Here is a 21,534-nt window from a genome sequence, read left to right as displayed (position 1 = left end):
ATAATAAGGGGGAAGTGCCGATATGTGACCCGGTCTGCATAGCATGTGCAGAAAGCAGCCGGCAGCAGCCGTTTTCGTCAACTGTGGACAAGAAATCTGGTTGTTTTCAATAATTCAGGTAATGCCAGAACGTATATTTAGCTAAAGCGATCCAAAATTAAATTTTCGTGACTTAAGCGAAAGCAGATACAATTAGCGGGAAGCGCCGGTATCCTACGCGAAGCGTTTCCCAAGCAGGCTATATAGCATCACCGGCGCTTATTGCAGTGTTATCATGGTGTATAAATGAATAAAAGTGCATTTGTGAGCAAGGGTACATAATATTTAAAATAAAGAGAACCCACCTTGCGTTTTATGTCACGCAAACGAGCTGTACTGTTTGCGCACAGCCATGTAAAGAACTTCCGCGCGGGGTACAGTTATCGTAATCGTCGCACTCCTGGGGCACAGCGCGCACGCACAGCAAAATGTTAAATGCTGTACTATTATTTTGAACCACTCATTTAGACGGCGGCGACTATTCATCGGTGCAGACAGTGAAAACATTCGAGTCGCGTAGAGTTTTGCAAGCGGCTTTGTTCCTGCAGAAGGGTTCTACAAGTCGCAGGAAATGTATGTTCGACTTACAAACGCGTACATGCAGTGGGGAAGTCGTCGCATTCGGCACTTTTCTCTGCTCCTTTCGTGCCCCAAGGTTACTCTAGTGCCACCTTTTGATAATATGAGTGTAATTGTCGAGCCGATGAATAGCCGACAAGAACTTGGTAGCTAGCTGCAAAACGCCGAGGCTTTCACGGTGCACATAGGCGAAGGCATGCACGGCACGTGCCGCTTTTCACATACGGGAGAACTTGACTGCTCAAAAGAGACCACACTCTTTACTTACGAACAGCATGCTTCTAAGCGTAAATAATAAAACAGGGGTCCATCGATCGATTTCTGTTTCCTCAACAATCGGCAAACGGGCGCCACGAGCAATTCCGCTTTCCCAAGGATCACTCCGCTCGCGTACTAAGTTGAAGGCTTCCCAAAAGAGAACACGGAAAATGCATTTTATTTCGTTAAGCTAAAAGAAAAAAACTTTTCGAGCCACCGCTGTCTACGGTGTGCATGCAAGCACCTGAACAGCTCGCAGCAGACGACAAGGGGCGTGTATGCCTTCGTGACGTCAGCGATCAGAGGTTGCCAGACCAGCAAGCAGTTCGCATTAAAAAAATTCGTTTTAAAAATATTTACCGCACAAAATCAACTGAAAATTCGGGGAATTGTAATTTAACCGGTTGGGATTAAAGGCGATAAGCAGGGTATGCGTGAAAATAGTCTGTCATGGCCCCTTTAAGCTTTCGCTCCTTGGGTGAAAAATGGTGCCTTTGCTGAAAAGGCCTTAGAGGAATGCCGTGTGACAGGGGTATCAGGCTATGAGGGACGCCGTAGTGAAGGGCTAGGAAATTCGACCACCAGGGGTTCTTTAACATGAACTGACATTGCACAGTACATGGGCCTCTAGAATTTCACCTCCATTAAAATTCGACCGCCGCTGCTAGGATTGAACTCGTGTCTTTCGGGTCAGTAGCCGATCGCCATAACCGCTGAGCCACCACGGCGGCTCCAATTTAGATTTAAGCGTCTGAAAGCAGAAAGAGGCTACTCTGATGAAAATGCAATCTAATATGATGGCAGTGGTATTTGCAATTTTTGGTGCAAGAAAATAAGCCCCGTTTAAGCCTCATTTTTGGGCATGACAACTTAATGAAAATTTCCAGAATATGGGCCTTGGTGTATTGCAGAAAATCAAACAGGATGATTAATCAATGAGTGTCAAGATATCGTGGGCGGCTGTGGTGTTGGTTGGCGCCGAAGTTACAATTAATCGGGCCAACCTGCCCACCACTGCACTCTCCGTAAGTTCGGAGCGGGAGGAGCGACATACTTCTCCACCTCGCGTGAGAAAGATTGTGATTCGACTGCTGACCGGCGATAGGGGCCACGCCTGATTATTCGTTTACCGGAGGCATGAGGCGTAGGCAAGTTCCGTAGCGAATTAATTTAATTAGGCAAACAACAAAGAAGTATTACAATATGCCCGACAGGGTAGCGCCGTACACTGACGTGACGCAAATAACACAAGCACCAATTGAACACGTTAACACAACAATTAACACAAAGAAAGAAACATCAGGGCGATTGCTATACAAAAATGTTACGAGACGGAAATACAGTACAAAGGATTACAACGAGAAACACAGAAAGCAAAAATACAAAGATGAAAGAGTTGAAGTGAGTGGTGAGAAAGGATGGCTTAGCTGCGGAGCGGGAAGGTCCGGTCGCAGGGAGCGTCGGGCTGCGGTTGCTCGTCGCGGTGCTGAAGGGGGCTTGCGGATACGGGCGAACTTGGGCCTCGCGTCTTCGGGACCACCGTCGCCGCGCTCTACGCGTCAGATCTCCGCCTAGGCTCCTTGCCGACCACCTCCCTGGCTGACCTCACTCACGACCGCACGCACGCACCGAAATCTCCAGACCAACTGCCAGCGCGCGGCGTTCCCGTCGCCCCCTTCGCATAGAAAAGAATGAAAAAAAAAACAACACAGGGGAAAAAAAAGACTCTTCAGGGGCCACGCACAGAGTAATGCAGCTCCCAAAAAGAAAAAAAGAGCACCTGTAGGAATGTCGAAAGAATTCGGCACAATGCCTTAATCTCACGAGGAGTCAATGGGGGCCGCGAACAGTGCCGGGGCATTCAATCCGCTTCTGCTGTTCCCAACACGTGCAAGCGCTTGCCACCTGTATGGCAACAATGCTAGGAGGGGGGGGGGGAGTAGTTTTGAGTGACCCCTCCAGCGCTATGGTGAGAATGCCGTTCCCCCATGGGGGAGGGGGAAAAAGTCGTTGACGCCACTCCGTGACATGTTTCTGGGAAACAAAGGTCAAAGCTGGACAAGGCAGGCATGAACTTTGTGACACAACCCCCACGAAAAGAATGATATTCTCAATAACATTCAAAAAGAAAACACAAATTTCGTGCATGCAGACACGCTCCTGGCGGACAAGCCACCTCAGATGAAAGACGCGCACATAACTGTCACCAGCGCGCACCACCTCGTTGTATCAACAGTTTTCCACGAAGGCTCGCAGGATAGCGTACCGACACACGCCTCACGCTCTGCCACACCTCACGCAGTGCCGTCCCAGCTAGTCAAAACAGTTCGACACTGCACATTCGGTCGTAACAGTCCAACACTGAAACACGACCACACGCAAACATCTTGCGCTGCATAACATTTCAAAACACTACCAACAATGAACAAAATAACAATAAAAAGACATTTCTAGCTAAGGGTGAAACTGGGCCGTCGCAACGCGTTTAGTTCACCCCATGGCTATTCACACCCGGCTGAGGTAGTCTGCGCCGACGTTATCTTTTCCCTAAATGCTCTCGACCCCGAAGTCGTACTCCTGTAGGAGCAGCGCCCAGCGAAGCAGCCGTGAATTCATAAAGTGAGCCTCATTCAGATATTTCAGTGGCTGATGATCTGTCTGAACGGTGAATCGTTTGCCGTAGAGGTAGAAATTGAAGCGCTTGACAGCCCATACAATGGCCAAGCACTCCTTCTCAACTGCTGCGTACGCCTTCTATCTGGGAAGTAGCTTGCGACTCGCGTACGCGACGGGATGCAGAAGTCCGTCCTTTTCCTGCAACAGTACTGCCACAACCCCTTGATCTGAGGCGTCGGTACGGAGTACAAATGGCTTGCTGAAATCCGCAACCTGTAGGATGGGGGCCTCTGAGAGCAGTTGTTTCAGGCTGTTAAAGGCTTGTTCTTCGTTATCCCCCCACCTAACGCTGTTTGGTGCGAGTTTTTTGGTCAGGTCTGTCAGAGGTGCGGCAACAGTTGCGTAACTCGGGATGAATTCACGATAGTATCCCGCTAGGCCAAAAAAGGCTCGTACTTGGCGTTTGGTTATCGGTCGTGGGGCTTGGCGGATCCTGTCCAGTGTTGATTCCATCGGGCCAAGGCTCCCTTTTCGAGTTATGGGCTTGAGGGGCCCAATAATATCGATAGCCACCCGGCGAAACGGCGTGTCAACCAGAGGCATTTTGTCAAGGGGCATCTTTTTGACTGATCCCCGTGGGGCTGTCTTCTGACAGCTGTCGCACGACGCCACAAACCGACTAGCGTCACCATGCACGCCGGGCCAGAAGAAATCAGCCAGAATGCGGTCACAAGTCTTTTTGTGCCCCAAATGACCTGCCATCAGTCCGCAGTACGCGAGGCGGAGAACCTTGTTTCGATGCTGAAAGGAGACAACCAGCTGTAAAGTACCCGAGCCTGACTCTGGTAGGAACTGGCGATAGAGCATGTCATCTCTTAGCAGAAAGGTGTACGAGCCCCCTCCCTTGCACCGGACCTTTCCCTCTTCCCTCTGCATCTGAAAACAACGCCGGAGGGTCTCGTCCGCTTGTTGGTCTCGGCTAATCTGCGTCTGGGTGACTTCTGCCATCGCGGTTGGTACTCGTAACTTGCGGAACGTCTCCGACGATTGCTGCCTGGACTGTTGACGGGTGGTCACGGCCGCCGCGGGTGCGGGCTCGTCCGGGGTACTTGGCTGTCCCTGTACGGGATCCGATGCACCCGCTTCTGCCCCTTCGATACTCAGGGCTATGCCCCTCCAAGTCGCGTCGGGGTCGGACGGATGCCGGGCGCCGTCGATATTCCCGAGAATTAGGTCGAACAGTGGCGATTTCATACATCTGGCCAGAACCTCTCCCCTATAGTAAGGTGTGTCAACTTGAATTCGCGCCTGGGGTAGCGTTTTGACCGAGCGGTCCATAAGGTAAACGGCTCGGTGTCGGCCAGTAAGTTGAGACTTTGTTACAGGTCTCGGTTGACAATAACAATGTTACACCCCGTGTCTCTCAACACCTTTATCCTCTGCCCAGCAATGAGGCCTTCAACGACGGGAAGGACCCCGGGCTCTTGGGCCCTTCCGAGGTTCACCACTGGCAGGAACTGGCCATCTTTAAGCTCTAGATAGCCGTTTGAATGCAGGCCGACACGTCCTTTGCTCCAGGGCGTGCCCGGTTGCCCTGTTCAGGATTTCTCCGGCTCTCCTTGCAATGCGCCGCGACGTGCCCCGGTCGCGCGCAAATGTAGCAGCGTGGTGTGGATGATACTGCCGCGGGTAGCGGTTTTCTCTGGTGGCCTTTGCGGCCAGCGTCGGAGGACTTGTCTACGGGCCGGTCCTCCCGTTTCAGTTCACGCCGGCCAAAGTATGTGGACCCCCTAGCAGTGACATAGTTGTCTGCCCTTTGTTGCAGCTCATTCTGATCGGCCGCCGTTTTCTCCTTCAGGAGGGTAGCCATCGACGGCGTGCAGTTCTCTAGAAACTGCTCCCTCAAAAGGAGGCTCTTGATACCCTCGTAGGTCTGCTCAAACGAAGACAACTGTACCCACCGCTCCCAGTAATTCTCTAACCGGGAGAAGAACTGGGACGGGGTTTCGTGCTCGTGGGTGGCTTCTGTCCGGAACTTCTGTCGAAATCCCTCCTCCGTCAAGCGGAAACGAAGCAGAAGAGCTCGCTTGACCTTGTCATAGTCTACCGCATCCGCTCCCGGCATGCGGCCAAAAACGCTCAACGCCTCTCCCGCAAGGCACGTGCTAAGGGCAGTAGCCCACTGGTCTCGCGGCCACTTCTGCGCCTCTGCGACTCGTTCGAACCGTGTCCGGTGGGCGTCCAAGCCGTCCGTTTTATCGTTAAACGGCGCCATTAGCTTATGTGGACTGACGACCGTGAAACGCGATGTAGGTTCGCTTTGAACCGAAGCGGAATCTGGACCAGCGCTCCCGCCACCCTCGCCTCTCGCGTGGAGAATTTGTAGTTCAGCGTTCAGTTCGAGCATTTGACGAGCGGAGCGCGCTTTGTCCCTTTCTTCCTCCTCGAGCAGCCGCTGCTCTTCTTTCATTTGCTCGCGCTGTTTCGCGCGCTCATCTCTGAGGAATTCCTGGAAAGCGACCCCCTCGAAGCCTAGCTGCTTCCCGAGAGCAATTATTTTTTCTAACTCTGCCATTGCACCAACGGTTCTTTGTTCTCAGTTCTGATGCTACGTGAGATATTACTTGAACGCTATGCCTCGCGGTCACGGCCAATCGTGGTCAGCAAGTCCAGTCGCGGACGCCAGTTTGTCAAGATATAGTGGGCGGCTGTGGTGTTGGTTGGCGCCGAAGTTACAATTAATCGGGCCAACCTGCCCACCACTGCACTCTCCGTAAGTTCGGAGCGGGAGGAGCGACATACTTCTCCACCTCGCGTGAGAAAGATTGTGATTCGACTGCTGACCGGCGATAGGGGCCACGCCTGATTATTCGTTTACCGGAGGCATGAGGCGTAGGCAAGTTCCGTAGCGAATTAATTTAATTAGGCAAACAACAAAGAAGTATTACAATATGCCCGACAGGGTAGCGCCGTACACTGACGTGACGCAAATAACACAAGCACCAATTGAACACGTTAACACAACAATTAACACACAGAAAGAAACATCAGGGCGATTGCTATACAAAAATGTTACGAGACGGAAATACAATACAAAGGATTACAACGAGAAACACAGAAAGCAAAAATACAAAGATGAAAGAGTTGAAGTGAGTGGTGAGAAAGGATGGCTTAGCTGCGGAGTGGCAAGGTCCGGTCGCAGGGAGCGTCGGGCTGCGGTTGGGCGTCGCGGGGCTGATGGGGGCTTGCGGATACGGGCGAACTTGGGCCTCGCGTCTTCGGGACCACCGTCGCCGCGCTCTACGCGTCAGATCTCCGCCTAGGCTCCTTGCCGACCACTTCCCTGGCTGACCTCACTCACGACCGCACGCACCGAAATCTCCAGACCAACTGCCAGCGCGCGGCAATCCCGTCGCCCCCTTTGCATGGAAAAGAATGAAAAAAAAAACAACACAGGGGAAAAAAAAGACTCTTCAGGGGCCACGCACAGAGGAATGCAGCTCCCAAAAAGAAAAAAAGAACACCTGAAGGAATGTCGAAAGAATTCGGCACAATGGCTTAATCACACGAGGAGTCATTGGGGGCCGCGAACAGTGCCGGGGCATTCAATCCGCTTCTGCTGTTCCCAACACTTGCAAGCGCTTGCCACCTGTATGGCAACAATGCTAGGAGTGGGGGGAGTAGTTTTGAGTGACCCCTCCAGCGCTGTGGTGAGAATGCCGTTCCCCCGCGGGGGAGGGGGAAAAAGTCGTCGACGCCGCTCCGCTACATGTTTCTGGGAAACAAAGGTCAAAGCTGGACAGGGCAGGCATGGTCTTTGTGACAATGAGAAGAAACTAATATTTATTTCTAAGTCTGCACCTCAACACTGTTGGAATTCAGGTAGCAGCATCCCACCGCTGCCACCAGTTGTTGAGATTCAGGTAGAGTGACTGGGCCGGAGAAGAGACGAGGGCGATCGGAGGAAGAAAAATTGGAAAACTTTATACAAGGACTATTTACATTATGTACAAGCACGGGCAACTGAGAGTGCTTGTCAGTAAAGAGAGCTTCTTAGGAGTCGGGAGTCTCTGATACCTCTCAAGAAGGGGGCTCTTTCTGGCATCAAACCAGCAGCTCCTTAAATACTCTTCGTATTCCCCAGATCCCTAGCTAGGGAATACAGTTCGAAGAATGATGTCCAATCACACGATGGCAATGATGGTACCACCCACGGCAGGACGGTCCTGATGTTTCTTCGCAGCTCGGTCGAGGGAAAGGGAACAGGACCCGGTCACGTTGTCGTCCCCGCGGCTTCCAGGTGGCCGCGCACATGTGTCCGGAGGGCACCTGCATGACACAGGAATGCAGGTGTCGAAAGAGCTTGACGAGGGACCGGAACATGGAGGCTCTGTCGCAGGGGCGGCACTCGGGCAATTGTTCAAATCCAGCGTGACTAAAGGGGACCACACTGATACCGCACTTCGTCGCGGCGAGGACCGGAACGAATACGCTTATGGTCGTCGCTGGCATTCCTGTTGAACGCTATCGTCGCTATGGGGACGCTATCGTCGCTGCTTCCGGCATTCCTATTCGAACACGTGGGGACGCTATTGTCGTCGTTCCCTCTGGCAGTCCTGCAGCCACGTCTCCCCCAGAGGGCTCACCCGCACTCGCGGCGGTCTTCAGGGAATCCTCCCCATGCCCCACTTCGCCTAATTCCACAGCAGGAAGGAAGCGCGAGCACAACAGCACCCCCGCCGCCAGATATTGCGCCCGGAAGATGAACTGTGCGCACGTAGCTCGGCTGACTGGGCGTTCCAGGAACCAGATGCTCTTTGGGAGTCTTCTGATGACCTTCAGTGCCGAAGCTCGGCATCGCTTCCCCTCGTCAGATGGCCGTTTTGGGAAATTCTCTGCAATGCTAGCCAAAAGGGATCAACGACGCCAAACCACACCTGACAAAAGCACGTGCCCTCAGAACCCACTCATCCCGCCAGACGAAAACTCAGGGCCAAAACTGCACTTAGCAAATAACTTCAACTAAAACTTGAAGAGATAAAATGTTTTGCCTGAATGAACAAACACATGGTGTCTCCCGACGAGTAGTATTGACAGGGCACCTGTCCAAGGCGTGTGCTCCCGCTCGAGGCACACTTGGATAGGAAAAAAAAAATTCACTAAATGAAATCAGGTTGGTGCTTAGAGGGCACGCGGTACGGGAATAGGTGACTTGATTTGGCCGACGTGGCGTTCAATTTTGCCCGCCCCAATACCTCAGAGTCAAGGCACGTTACGCCACTCGCTCTTGCTTATCCTGGCTTGTTTTAAAACACCGCCTCAAAGTCGCGGACGACGTTTTTCATGTCTCCTCGTTGATTTTCCGACAAACGTTGCTCTCTGTCGATTGAATTTAGCAGCTCATTCGCTGCCTGGTCGTCCTCATGTATGACATAAGGTATGTCTGAGATCTCTTCCTCTGGCATGTTTAGCGCCATGTTAACCATGGCCTGACGCTGCACATAAGGCTTCATCAAATTACTGTGGATTATACGATTGTGTTTGTTCTTAAATTTGACCTCATAGTTGGTGTCCGAAAGCTTGGACACCCCCTTAGCAGGCCCTTCCCATTGCACCTCAAGCTTGTTCCTTTTTGACGGACGCAGCAACATCACCTGGTCACCAGGTTGAAAGGTGCGCTTGCGTGCCGATTTGTCGTAGTACACTTTAGACAGTGTCTGCGCTGCTCTGAAATTTGCTTCCACGAGGTCTCTGGTTTTCGCAAGTCTTTCCAGTAATTTCACGACGTATTCCACTACACAGGGATCCTCTCCGTAACCCTCCCATGACTCCCTTAGCATGCGCAATGGGGTGCTCAAGTCACTCCCGTAGACTAGTTCAGCGGGGCTAAATCCTGTGCTTTCGTGGGGGACGGATCTCATTGCAAAGAGTGCTGCTGGAATGTAGCCTTCCCAATCTCCCTTATGCTCAAAACACAGAAACCTAAGTATCCGCTTTAGCACTGAGTGCATACGCTCGACTGGATTTGACTGAGGGTGGTGAATGGAAATGCGGATTATTTTAATCCCACACCGTTAAAAGAACGTTGTTGTCAAGGAGCTTGTGAACACGCTCACGTTATCCCTTTGTATCTCTGCTGAGAACCCCACGCGAGAGAAAATTGACAAAAGGGCGTCTACAACACTTGAGGAACTTAGCTCCTTCAAGGGAATGGCCTCGGGAAATTTGGTTGCCACGCACAGTGAGGTCAGAATGTAGCCACAGCCAGAGTTGGACGCTGGCAGTGGGCCGACAGTATCTATTACTTGACGCCGAAAGGGCTCTGTAATTATGGGAACTAGTGTCATGGGTGCTTTCCATTTATCCGTCGACTTTCCGACCTGCTTGCAGGTGTCGCAAGATCTAACAAGCTGTTCCACATTTTTGCAGCAGCGAGGCCAGTAATATTCGAGGGCTAATCTAGCTTTTGTTTTCTTTATGCCCAGGTGGCCCACCCATGCAACGAAATGTTGCAGTATCTGTCTCATATATCAGATACTGCGCCATTTCCTTTCCCCAAAAAACCAATTATGTCACTTAAGCTCCGCCTGAAGGGTATGACACGATAGTGTTCATGGCTTCCTTCAGCGGCCTGGATATCACTTCAGACACGGACACAGTCAGACAAGACACACAAGGCCTCCCGTTAATCAAATCGAACGAATGTGCATTGGGCCCCCAAACTTTTTTTCTAACATGGTCCCTACAAAATGAGTTTCATACTGGTACTGTAGCCTTTACGACTTTTATGACAAGAGCTCTGCCATCTTCGTTTCATCACGTGCAGCAGTCTGCTTGTGCAATTTTGGATAAGATAAAAATATTTAAGCCCAAGAAAAAAGCTGGCCTTTCCCGCAGTGGGAAATGCATGTGCATTTCCCACTTCTCAGGGGGTAACGTTCAACTGCAATGTTTAACTAACTAGCTTGTACGTGCATGAAGGACAACACACCCAACAACAGCTAACATCCAACAATTCTTGTGGAGGAAAGTGCCCATCAAATTGCCTGCATTAAGACATATGGACAAGCCTGGGATTCTTCGTGAGAAAAATGAAAACAAAACAAAGATCACTTTTAGTGTGTTCTATGAAAAAACTATGAAATCTCAAGCAAGATTCACTCCTGCAAGTAGTAGTAGTAGTAAAGACTTTTATTCGACCATAATTTATAGGCCGAGCATGTCGACCGCCTGGGCGACCAGAAGCCGCTGTTCTTCTTCCCCTTCAGCGCCAAGCCAGTCGAGCCAGGTGGTGATGGATAGAAAGGGTGGGGGGAAGGAACCCGACTGCTGAGCAGCCGGGCAATAGAAGAGGCAATGGGCCAGGTCCGCATAGATGCAGGGGCAGTTGGGACAGGAAGGGTCCGATCGATAGCGATAGAGGAAGAGGCGGGACGGGGTGATAACTGCATTCATCTGAATGTGCCGAAGAAGGCGAGACTCCGGCACCGTGAGTGATGGATGAGGAGGAGGGTAAAGGCGTTTGTCGAGGCGGAGCTCAAGGTAGACCTCTTTTATGGTGCGGCGAAGGGTGAGCCTCCCACCGTCCTCCGAGGGCTTGGGCCAGGGGATCAACGGTGCCCGGAAAAGTGTGTCGCGGGCGAGCTGATGGGCCAGCTCATTGCCGTCAATCCCTGAATGCCCAGGGACCCAGCGGAGGAAAACGATGGAAGGCTGCAGTGCGGAGACCGCTCGCTCGACCTCCTGTTGGAGAGAAGGGGTCAGGGTGCGTTTCTGTATGTGGTGTATAGCGGCTTGTGAGTCTGAATAGACTGTGTACTCTTGGAGAGAGGGAAGGAGGGCAAATGACTGGAGGGCATGCGCAATGGCGAGGACCTCGAGGGACAATGCGTCTGGAGGGTGTAGATACGGCCCGCTGGTGTGGGTTTCAGGAGAAGGGAGGTGTGGATGGTACAGGGCGTAGCCGCAGGAACCTCGAGGAGCCACGAAGGAGGCATCCGTGTAAGCTACACCCTGGGTATCAAAGAGAGGGGAATGGTGCTGTGCGGCCGCATGACGACGTCCGGCGTGCAGGACGGGGGACATGTTGGCCGGGAGGGGAAGGATACGAAGATTGGGAGCGGGGGTGGGAATAGGAGAGGTAAACGGGGAGATTCGAATGGGCGAGATACCCGCTTGAGTCAATAACCACTGACCCTGACGGGTAAGGGAAAGCCGGGCAAGTTGTGAGTCACGATGGAGACTGATAAGAGAACGAAGAGGATGGAAGAGGCCTGTGGCAAAGAGCTTAGTGGTAGAGGTAGTGATAGGGAGGTTGAGGGCTGCCTTGTAGAGGCCCACAAGGGCAGTCTCGAGAGCGTTAAGACACATACGTGTCTGTTATTGGCTCTGGATCACCGTCAGGGATGACTGGAAGAAATCGCAGCTCATACATGTATTCTGGCACCGGTGGGTAGTACGTGCCATCATATGTTCAAGGCTGAGCATTATGTGGTCTTTCTGTAAAAGGCACAGATTATTGCTGATCACCTGCTATCCTCATCCCTCAACCCAGCAACATTTCGTTCAAACGTATTTGTCTTTTAAATAGTGCTATGATAATAATTACTGGTCAAGCAAACCCTTTATACTACCAGTAAGCACTGATCAGTCTGTGCTTGTGCACTTGGCTCCTTAGCACTCCACAAGCGCTGTGGAAAGAAAGGGCAATTCGGGAAAGTTGGTAAGGATTGCCTATAACTATGTCAGGACTACAATTTTTTTGTGTAATAAGCTTCAGCTAGAAGAGCGGAGAGTTTGGCAAGTTAGTTGAAATGCACGGCGGAAAATAGCGTGAAAAGAACAGACGGATGATGAAAAAGAATTACAAGGAAAGGGACTCGTGCATTATCTCATTCCCTTGTTTAATCCTTGCACATTTACATTGGCACGGTTGCAACGTATCCCTGAAAGCTGCCTATACGATCTCAGTTACTGAACAACACCAGTGTCTTGAGCAATTTCATGGCCATTTATTGCTGGCACCAATAATTGTATCAAGGGCATCCTGTGGGCTTATATGTAGAGTTGTCTATTACCCTGCCTCAGCTCATAATCACCACATGGTTTGCCATTGATTGGTGACACCAGTGATTGTATCAAGGGCATTCTGTGGGCTTATATGAAGAGTTGTCTACTACCCTGCCTCAGCTCACAATCACCACATGGTTTCTATAGTAAATGACTCTTATCATGCCATAGTGAAAGCATTTCATCTACAACTGCTTACAATAGCCATGTAACACTAGTTTGAAGCAGCAAAAAGGCAGAGAACAACTGCTCCTCTACTACACATGAAACGAGGTATGAGTTATAACTCTCATGGCCCACTTGGTGCTCTGTTAAGCACAGGCCATTTACGACTCCACCGTCGTGAATTCCAAAGTACACTGTTACACCCTTTCCAGTGTTTAGTAAGGCACAACGAGTCCTGCAAGGTCAAAAGAAGAACAGTACGATATCAGGAATTCAGAAGAACGACAAAAGCAACTGAAAATGAAAAAAGCACGTTCTGAGTTTTTGAAAAACAATCGTCACAACTGTCCGTCTGTACAGACGGTCGCGTTTAGCTCTAGGAGCAAAGACAAAGTTCCCACTTTAGATTACAAAACCAGCGGTGCGCGAAAGAATTTCATTTTACTTCATTTTAATGCATGCGTTAACTACAGCCCCAGTGCTGACACATCGATCTTGCCTTCAGCGCGTTATTAACCATGGCAATATTGCCTAAACGTAGCAGAGAAATGCAGTGGGAAAAACTAAAAAAAAAGAGCGCGATAAAAATTCGCTTCAAGCGAAGCAAGCTCCCCCGACTGCAATAAACCTGAGAAGACGCAACTGCACGTGCGTCTTTTTTAGTTTCAAATAGGCGCGACAAAGGACGATGATGAAAGGAAACGCCGCAAGCATTTCGCGCCATTAGTTTTGACAACCACGAAGGACGCCGCAGCCACTAGCTTTATTCGATTCAGAGATGGTTCACGGCACCAGTCCTGAAAAAGTGTCACTGGTGCCAGCGCAGTGCAGAACCAGTTCTGTGGTGCAGGTTTAGCAAAACGTTCATTTGGGCGAGTTAGTAGATATTCATGATTTGAACAGCGCGAACTAAAAGGGACAACAAAATAAGGGAAACAGGACAAGCGCTGACTCGCAACTAAAAGGTTTATTCAATGAAACCTTCTTATATGAAGAAACAATCAAAGGGAAAAAACAACACAAAAAACTAAAAACATGAAACGCAACATTCGTCAGGTGCTCCCGAGATAATTCATCTCCCTATCGCAAAGGAACACAGAAGGTTTGCTGACGCACTTCAGTTGATCCCCTGCGATGTGAAAAGCCTCGACAACTTCTCGTGTCGTCTGATCACTGTGGGTGTATAGCACACGGGTTTGATTGAATAATGCAGTGCATTTTTTCTTTTTCTTTTTCATGACTTTACATTCTAGACAATGTTTGACAAAAAGCGAAAGGTCATCACCATTGTTTAAGTTGTTCCTGTGCTCTTGTAGGCGCTTGTTAAGGCAACGCCCTGTCTGACCAATGTAACGCGCTCCACAGGAAAGGGGTACACTGTATACGACACATGTTTTACAGGCCACAAACTTATCCCTGTGCGCAACGCCACATCCTTCTTTTTTCTCCTTGGCCTCTTTCTTTCTTTCAATGGCAGGGCATATCTGTTTGAGCTTGACGGGGGCTGTAAGGAACACGCCAACTTTGTACCTACTTGCTACGTTCTTTAGTCCGTGGGAGACGCGGTGAACATATGGCAAAACGGCAAATTTCTTCTTTTCAGGCTGGACGTCTGTCGTAAGCGGAGTGGCCAGACGCTTTAATGACTGAATTAAACGAGAACACGCCCCTGCTATCATCTGGTCTTGATATCCAGCAAACTTAACCCTAGACAACTGGGTCTGGAAGCTATCTTGAATGGTGTGATGACAGGACTTGGTCAAAGCACTTCGCAAGCAGGAAGTGATAATGCTATTTTTTACCAATTTGGAATGACCGGAGTGAGAATTAAGAAGTGTCTTTGACGACCTCGGGTTATACTTCCAGCAAACATGGTTCTGCTCGAAATGCAGCCGCACGTCTAAAAACTGCAGTTCGTCGTTAACTGGTGCCTCAAACGTGAACTGTAACCCCGACCCACACTCCCTGAACACTTTTAGAATGTCAACCATTCGAGCCGGAAAACGCCCACGTTCTACAAAAATAAGATAGTCATCGACATATCTGACAGTCTTGAGATGTAGGCCAGACAGGTTCTTTTCCAGATCCCTGTCAACGTACAACAAAAAAATGTCACTTAAGACAGGGGCGACGCTGGACCCGATGCACACTCCTGATTTCTGCGCAAATAGCTTGCCTTGCCATCCTATGAAAGTGGAATGCAAATAAAACCGTACCAATTCAAGGAAGTTTTCCACAGACATCCCGCATCGTGTTACGAACGCCATTTCGTCATTATCATCTGTAATATACCTTTTCACACGCTTTAAAAGGCAGTCATGTGGAAGGCTATAATACAGGTCTGTGACATCGATACTGAAGGCTGCACAGGCGCTCGGGTTGTTCTCCTTCAAGAAGGAAACGAGGGCGTCGGAGTTGGGGATCTTGAGAGGGTCGAATGCATCCAAGGACGAAAGATGCCGTTGCAAAAATTTTGACACGTGGTGTTGCCATGTGCTCCTTTCCGATACAATCGCTCTGAAGGGTACATCAACTTTATGCGTCTTCGCGGTGAAAAATATGTCCAGGTGCAATTTCTTGCACTGCCCAACCTGCTTGGCCAAGCGTTCGAGGCCGAGAGTGTTCAGAAGGGAGACGCCTTGCTCCTTGACCTTGGCCTCTTTCAGCGGAGACAACTCGAAGTTCTTCATGACCGCGGCCAGGGCTTTTTCTTGGATTTGGCTTTCAGAAAAGATGGTAAAACAGCCTTCCTTGTCAGACAACAGGACCCTTAGGTCCTTTGAACACATCCACTTCGCTATGGTGCCGACTGGATTGCGTTTGGCTGCTTTTGTCATGGTGCGCTCTAGGACTTCGACGCACTCTGTAATGCAACGGGGCCTATCATTTTCTTCCACCTTTTTGGCTATTGACCTTGATAGGGTGAGCTTTTCCGCCTTGTCTAGTGTGGGTTCAAAGGCATGCTTCGGGCCTAGCTTGAGTACGCTGCTGATGCTCTCGGGAATCTGTTGGTCAACAAAAGAGAAAACCTTGCCTTCTTGTAAGCCGCTCTTCTTATTCTTGGTCGGTAGTCGAGGACGAACATTTTTCCAGAGGAACTCGGTGAGACGATCAGATGTGGCACACCAACCACGGTAGGCACGGCCCATGCGCTGACTACCGTAGATGCGCCCGCAGGAAACAATCAGACAGTCCTTGAAGTGACGGACTTGTCTCCACGACTCAGAGGCCAGGATGCGGCACAACCTTCGGCTGTGTCCTGAGGACGGCTGAAGGAACCCAAAGGTAACCACGAGTTCTGGAGGTGTTGAGTCGAGTCTCGCATACCACGATGCCTTCCTTGCTTGGCATACACAAATGGCTATGAGCGGCGCGAGCAACGCGGGGTTGTAGAAGGAAATGTTAGGACAGTGAAAAGAGCCCGTTGCATAAGAAATATGGTTTAGCAAAACGTTCATTTGGGCGAGTTGGTAGATATTCATGATTTGAACAGCGCGAACTACATCGCAGGGGATCAACTGAAGTGCGTCAGCAAACCTTCTGTGTTCCTTTGCGATAGGGAGATGAATTATCTCGGGAGCACCTGACGAATGTTGCGTTTCATGTTTTATTTTTTTGTGTTGTTTTTTCCCTTTGATTGTTTCTTCATATAAGAAGGTTTCATTGAATAAACCTTTTAGTTCCGAGTCAGCGCTTGTCCTGTTTCCCTTCTTTTCTTGTCCCTTGTAGTTCGCGCTGCTCAAATCATGAATATCTACCAACTCGCTCAAATGAACGTTTTGCTAAACCATATTTCTTAAGCAACGGGCTCTTTCCACTGTCCTAACATTTCCTTCTACAATCCCGCGTTGCTCGCGCCGCTCATAGCCATTTGTGTATGCCAAGCAAGGAAGGCATCGTGGTATGCGAGACTCGGCTCAACACCTCCAGAACTCGAGGTTACCTTTGGGTTCCTTCAGCCGTCCTCAGGACACAGCCGAAGGTTGTGCCGCATCCTGGCCTCTGAGTCGTGGAGACAAGTCCGTCACTTCAAGGACTGTCTGATTGTTTTCTGCGGGCGCATCTACGGTAGTCAGCGCATGGGCCGTGCCTACCGTGGTTGGTGTGCCACATCTGATCGTCTCACCGAGTTCCTCTGGAACAATGTTCGTCCTCGACTACCGACCAAGAATAAGAAGAGCGGCTTACAAGAAGGCAAGGTTTTCTCTTTTGTTGACTAACAGATTCCCGAGAGCATCAGCAGCGTACTCAAGCTAGGCCCGAAGCATGCCTTTGAACCCACACTAGACAAGGCGGAAAAGCTCACCCTATCAAGGTCAATAGCCAAAAAGGTGGAAGAAAATGATAGGCCCCGTTGCATTACAGAGTGCGTCGAAGTCCTAGAGCGCACCATGACAAAAGCAGCCAAACGCAATCCAGTCGGCACCATAGCGAAGTGGATGTGTTCAAAGGACCTAAGGGTCCTGTTGTCTGATAAGGAAGGCTGTTTTATCATCTTTTCTGAAAGCCAATTCCAAGAAAAAGCCCTGGCCGCGGTCATGAAGAACTTCGAGTTGTCTCCGCTGAAAGAGGCCAAGGTCAAGGAGCAAGGCGTCTCCCTTCTGAACACTCTCGGCCTCGAACGCTTGGCCAAGCAGGTTGGGCAGTGCAAGAAATTGCACCTGGACATATTTTTCACCGCGAAGACGCATAAAGTTGATGTACCCTTCAGAGCGATTGTATCGGAAAGGAGCACATGGCAACACCACGTGTCAAAATTTTTGCAACGGCATCTTTCGTCCTTGGATGCATTCGACCCTCTCAAGATCCCCAACTCCGACGCCCTCGTTTCCTTCTTGAAGGAGAACAACCCGAGTGCCTGTGCAGCCTTCAGTATCGATGTCACAGACCTGTATTATAGCCTTCCACATGACGGCCTTTTAAAGCGTGTGAAAAGGTATGTTACAGATGATAATGACGAAATGGCGTTCGTAACACGATGCGGGATGTCTGTGGAAAACTTCCTTGAATTTGTACGGTTTTGTTTGCATTCCACTTTCATAGGATGGCAAGGCAAGCTATTTGCGCAGAAATCAGGAGTGTGCATCGGGTCCAGCGTCGCCCCTGTCTTAAGTGACATTTTTCTGTTGTACGTTGACAGGGATCTGGAAAAGAACCTGTCTGGCCTACATCTCAAGACTGTCAGATATGTCGATGACTATCTTATTTTTGTAGAACGTGGGCGTTTTCCGGCTCGAATGGTTGACATTCTAGAAGTGTTCAGGGAGTGTGGGTCGGGGTTACAGTTCACGTTTGAGGCACCAGTTAACGACGAACTGCAGTTTTTAGACATGCGGCTGCATTTCGAGCAGAACCATGTTTGCTGGAAGTATAACCCGAGGTCGTCAAAGACACTTCTTAATTCTCACTCCGGTCATTCCGAATTGGTAAAAAAATAGCATTATCAGTTCCTGCTTGCGAAGTGCTTTGACCAAGTCCTGTCATCACACCATTCAAGATAGCTTCCAGACCCAGTTGTCTAGGGTTAAGTTTGCTGGATATCAAGACCAGATGATAGCAGGGGCGTGTTCTCGTTTAATTCAGTCATTAAAGCGTCTGGCCACTCCGCTTACGACAGACGTCCAGCCTGAAAAGAAGAAATTTGCCGTTTTGCCATATGTTCACCGCGTCTCCCACGGACTAAAGAACGTAGCAAGTAGGTACAAAGTTGGCGTGTTCCTTACAGCCCCCGTCAAGCTCAAACAGATATGCCCTGCCATTGAAAGAAAGAAAGAGGCCAAGGAGAAAAAAGAAGGATGTGGCGTTGCGCACAGGGATAAGTTTGTGGCCTGTAAAACATGTGTCGTATACAGTGTATCCCTTTCCTGTGGAGCGCGTTACATTGGTCAGACAGGGCGTTGCCTTAACAAGCGCCTACAAGAGCACAGGAACAACTTAAACAATGGTGATGACCTTTCGCATTTTGTCAAACATTGTCTAGAATGTAAAGTCATGAAAAAGAAAAAGAAAAAATGCACTGCATTATTCAATCAAACCCGTGTGCTATACACCCACAGTGATCAGACGACACGAGAAGTTGTCGAAGCTTTTCACATCGCAGGGGATCAACTGAAGTGCGTCAGCAAACCTTCTGTGTTCCTTTGCGATAGGGAGATGAATTATCTCGGGAGCACCTGACGAATGTTGCGTTTCATGTTTTTAGTTTTTTGTGTTGTTTTTTCCCTTTGATTGTTTCTTCATATAAGAAGGTTTCATTGAATAAACCTTTTAGTTGCGAGTCAGCGCTTGTCCTGTTTCCCTTCTTTTCTTGTCCCTTGTAGTTCGCGCTGTTCAAATCATGAATATCTACCAACTCGCCCAAATGAACGTTTTGCTAAACCATATTTCTTATGCAACGGGCTCTTTTCACTGTCCTAACATTTCCTTCTACAACCCCGCGTTGCTCGCGCCGCTCATAGCCATTTGTGTATGCCAAGCAAGGAAGGCATCGTGGTATGCGAGACTCGGCTCAACACCTCCAGAACTCGTGGTTACCTTTGGGTTCCTTCAGCCGTCCTCAGGACACAGTCGAAGGTTGTGCCCCATCCTGGCCTCTGAGTCGTGGAGACAAGTCCGTCACTTCAATGACTGTCTGATTGTTTCCTGCGGGCGCATCTACGGTAGTCAGCGCATGGGCCGTGCCTACCGTGGTTGGTGTGCCACATCTGATCGTCTCACCGAGTTCCTCTGGAACAATGTTCGTCCTCGACTACCGACCAAGAATAAGAAGAGCGGCTTACAAGAAGGCAAGGTTTTCTCTTTTGTTGACCAACAGATTCCCGAGAGCATCAGCAGCGTACTCAAGCTAGGCCCGAAGCATGCCTTTGAACCCACACTAGACAAGGCGGAAAAGCTCACCCTATCAAGGTCAATAGCCAAAAAGGTGGAAGAAAATGATAGGCCCCGTTGCATTACAGAGTGCGTCGAAGTCCTAGAGCGCACCATGACAAAAGCAGCCAAACGCAATCCAGTCGGCACCATAGCGAAGTGGATGTGTTCAAAGGACCTAAGGGTCCTGTTGTCTGACAAGGAAGGCTGTTTTACCATCTTTTCTGAAAGCCAATTCCAAGAAAAAGCCCTGGCCGCGGTCATGAAGAACTTCGAGTTGTCTCCGCTGAAAGAGGCCAAGGTCAAGGAGCAAGGCGTCTCCCTTCTGAACACTCTCGGCCTCGAACGCTTGGCCAAGCAGGTTGGGCAGTGCAAGAAATTGCACCTGGACATATTTTTCACCGCGAAGACGCATAAAGTTGATGTACCCTTCAGAGCGATTGTATCGGAAAGGAGCACATGGCAACACCACGTGTCAAAATTTTTGCAACGGCATCTTTCGTCCTTGGATGCATTCGACCCTCTCAAGATCCCCAACTCCGACGCCCTCGTTTCCTTCTTGAAGGAGAACAACCCGAGTGCCTGTGCAGCCTTCAGTATCGATGTCACAGACCTGTATTATAGCCTTCCACATGACTGCCTTTTAAAGCGTGTGAAAAGGTATATTACAGATGATAATGACGAAATGGCGTTCGTAACACGATGCGGGATGTCTGTGGAAAACTTCCTTGAATTGGTACGGTTTTATTTGCGTTCCACTTTCATAGGATGGCAAGGCAAGCTATTTGCGCAGAAATCAGGAGTGTGCATCGGGTCCAGCGTCGCCCCTGTCTTAAGTGACATTTTTCTGTTGTACGTTGACAGGGATCTGGAAAAGAACCTGTCTGGCCTACATCTCAAGAGTGTCAGATATGTCGATGACTATCTTATTTTTGTAGAACGTGGGCGTTTTCCGGCTCGAATGGTTGACATTCTAAAAGTGTTCAGGGAGTGTGGGTCGGGGTTACAGTTCACGTTTGAGGCACCAGTTAACGACGAACTGCAGTTTTTAGACGTGCGGCTGCATTTCGAGCAGAACCATGTTTGCTGGAAGTATAACCCGAGGTCGTCAAAGACACTTCTTAATTCTCACTCCGGTCATTCCAAATTGGTAAAAAATAGCATTATCACTTCCTGCTTGCGAAGTGCTTTGACCAAGTCCTGTCATCACACCATTCAAGATAGCTTCCAGACCCAGTTGTCTAGGGTTAAGTTTGCTGGATATCAAGACCAGATGATAGCAGGGGCGTGTTCTCGTTTAATTCAGTCATTAAAGCGTCTGGCCACTCCGCTTACGACAGACGTCCAGCCTGAAAAGAAGAAATTTGCCGTTTTGCCATATGTTCACCGCGTCTCCCACGGACTAAAGAACGTAGCAAGTAGGTACAAAGTTGGCGTGTTCCTTACAGCCCCCGTCAAGCTCAAACAGATATGCCCTGCCATTGAAAGAAAGAAAGAGGCCAAGGAGAAAAAAGAAGGATGTGGCGTTGCGCACAGGGATAAGTTTGTGGCCTGTAAAACATGTGTCGTATACAGTGTACCCCTTTCCTGTGGAGCGCGTTACATTGGTCAGACAGGGCGTTGCCTTAACAAGCGCCTACAAGAGCACAGGAACAACTTAAACGATGGTGATGACCTTTCGCATTTGGTCAAACATTGTCTAGAATGTAAAGTCATGAAAAAGAAAAAGAAAAAATGCACTGCATTATTCAATCAAACCCGTGTGCTATACACCCACAGTGATCAGACGACACGAGAAGTTGTCGAGGCTTTTCACATCGCAGGGGATCAACTGAAGTGCGTCAGCAAACCTTCTGTGTTCCTTTGCGATAGGGAGATGAATTATCTCGGGAGCACCTGACGAATGTTGCGTTTCATGTTTTTAGTTTTTTGTGTTGTTTT

The sequence above is a fragment of the Amblyomma americanum genome, chromosome 1, assembly GCF_052857255.1.
Source record: "Amblyomma americanum isolate KBUSLIRL-KWMA chromosome 1, ASM5285725v1, whole genome shotgun sequence".
In the NCBI taxonomy this organism is placed as follows: Eukaryota; Metazoa; Arthropoda; class Arachnida; order Ixodida; family Ixodidae; genus Amblyomma; species Amblyomma americanum.
The sequence above is the reverse complement of the archived record's forward strand: the minus strand, read 5'-3'. Positions refer to the sequence as shown.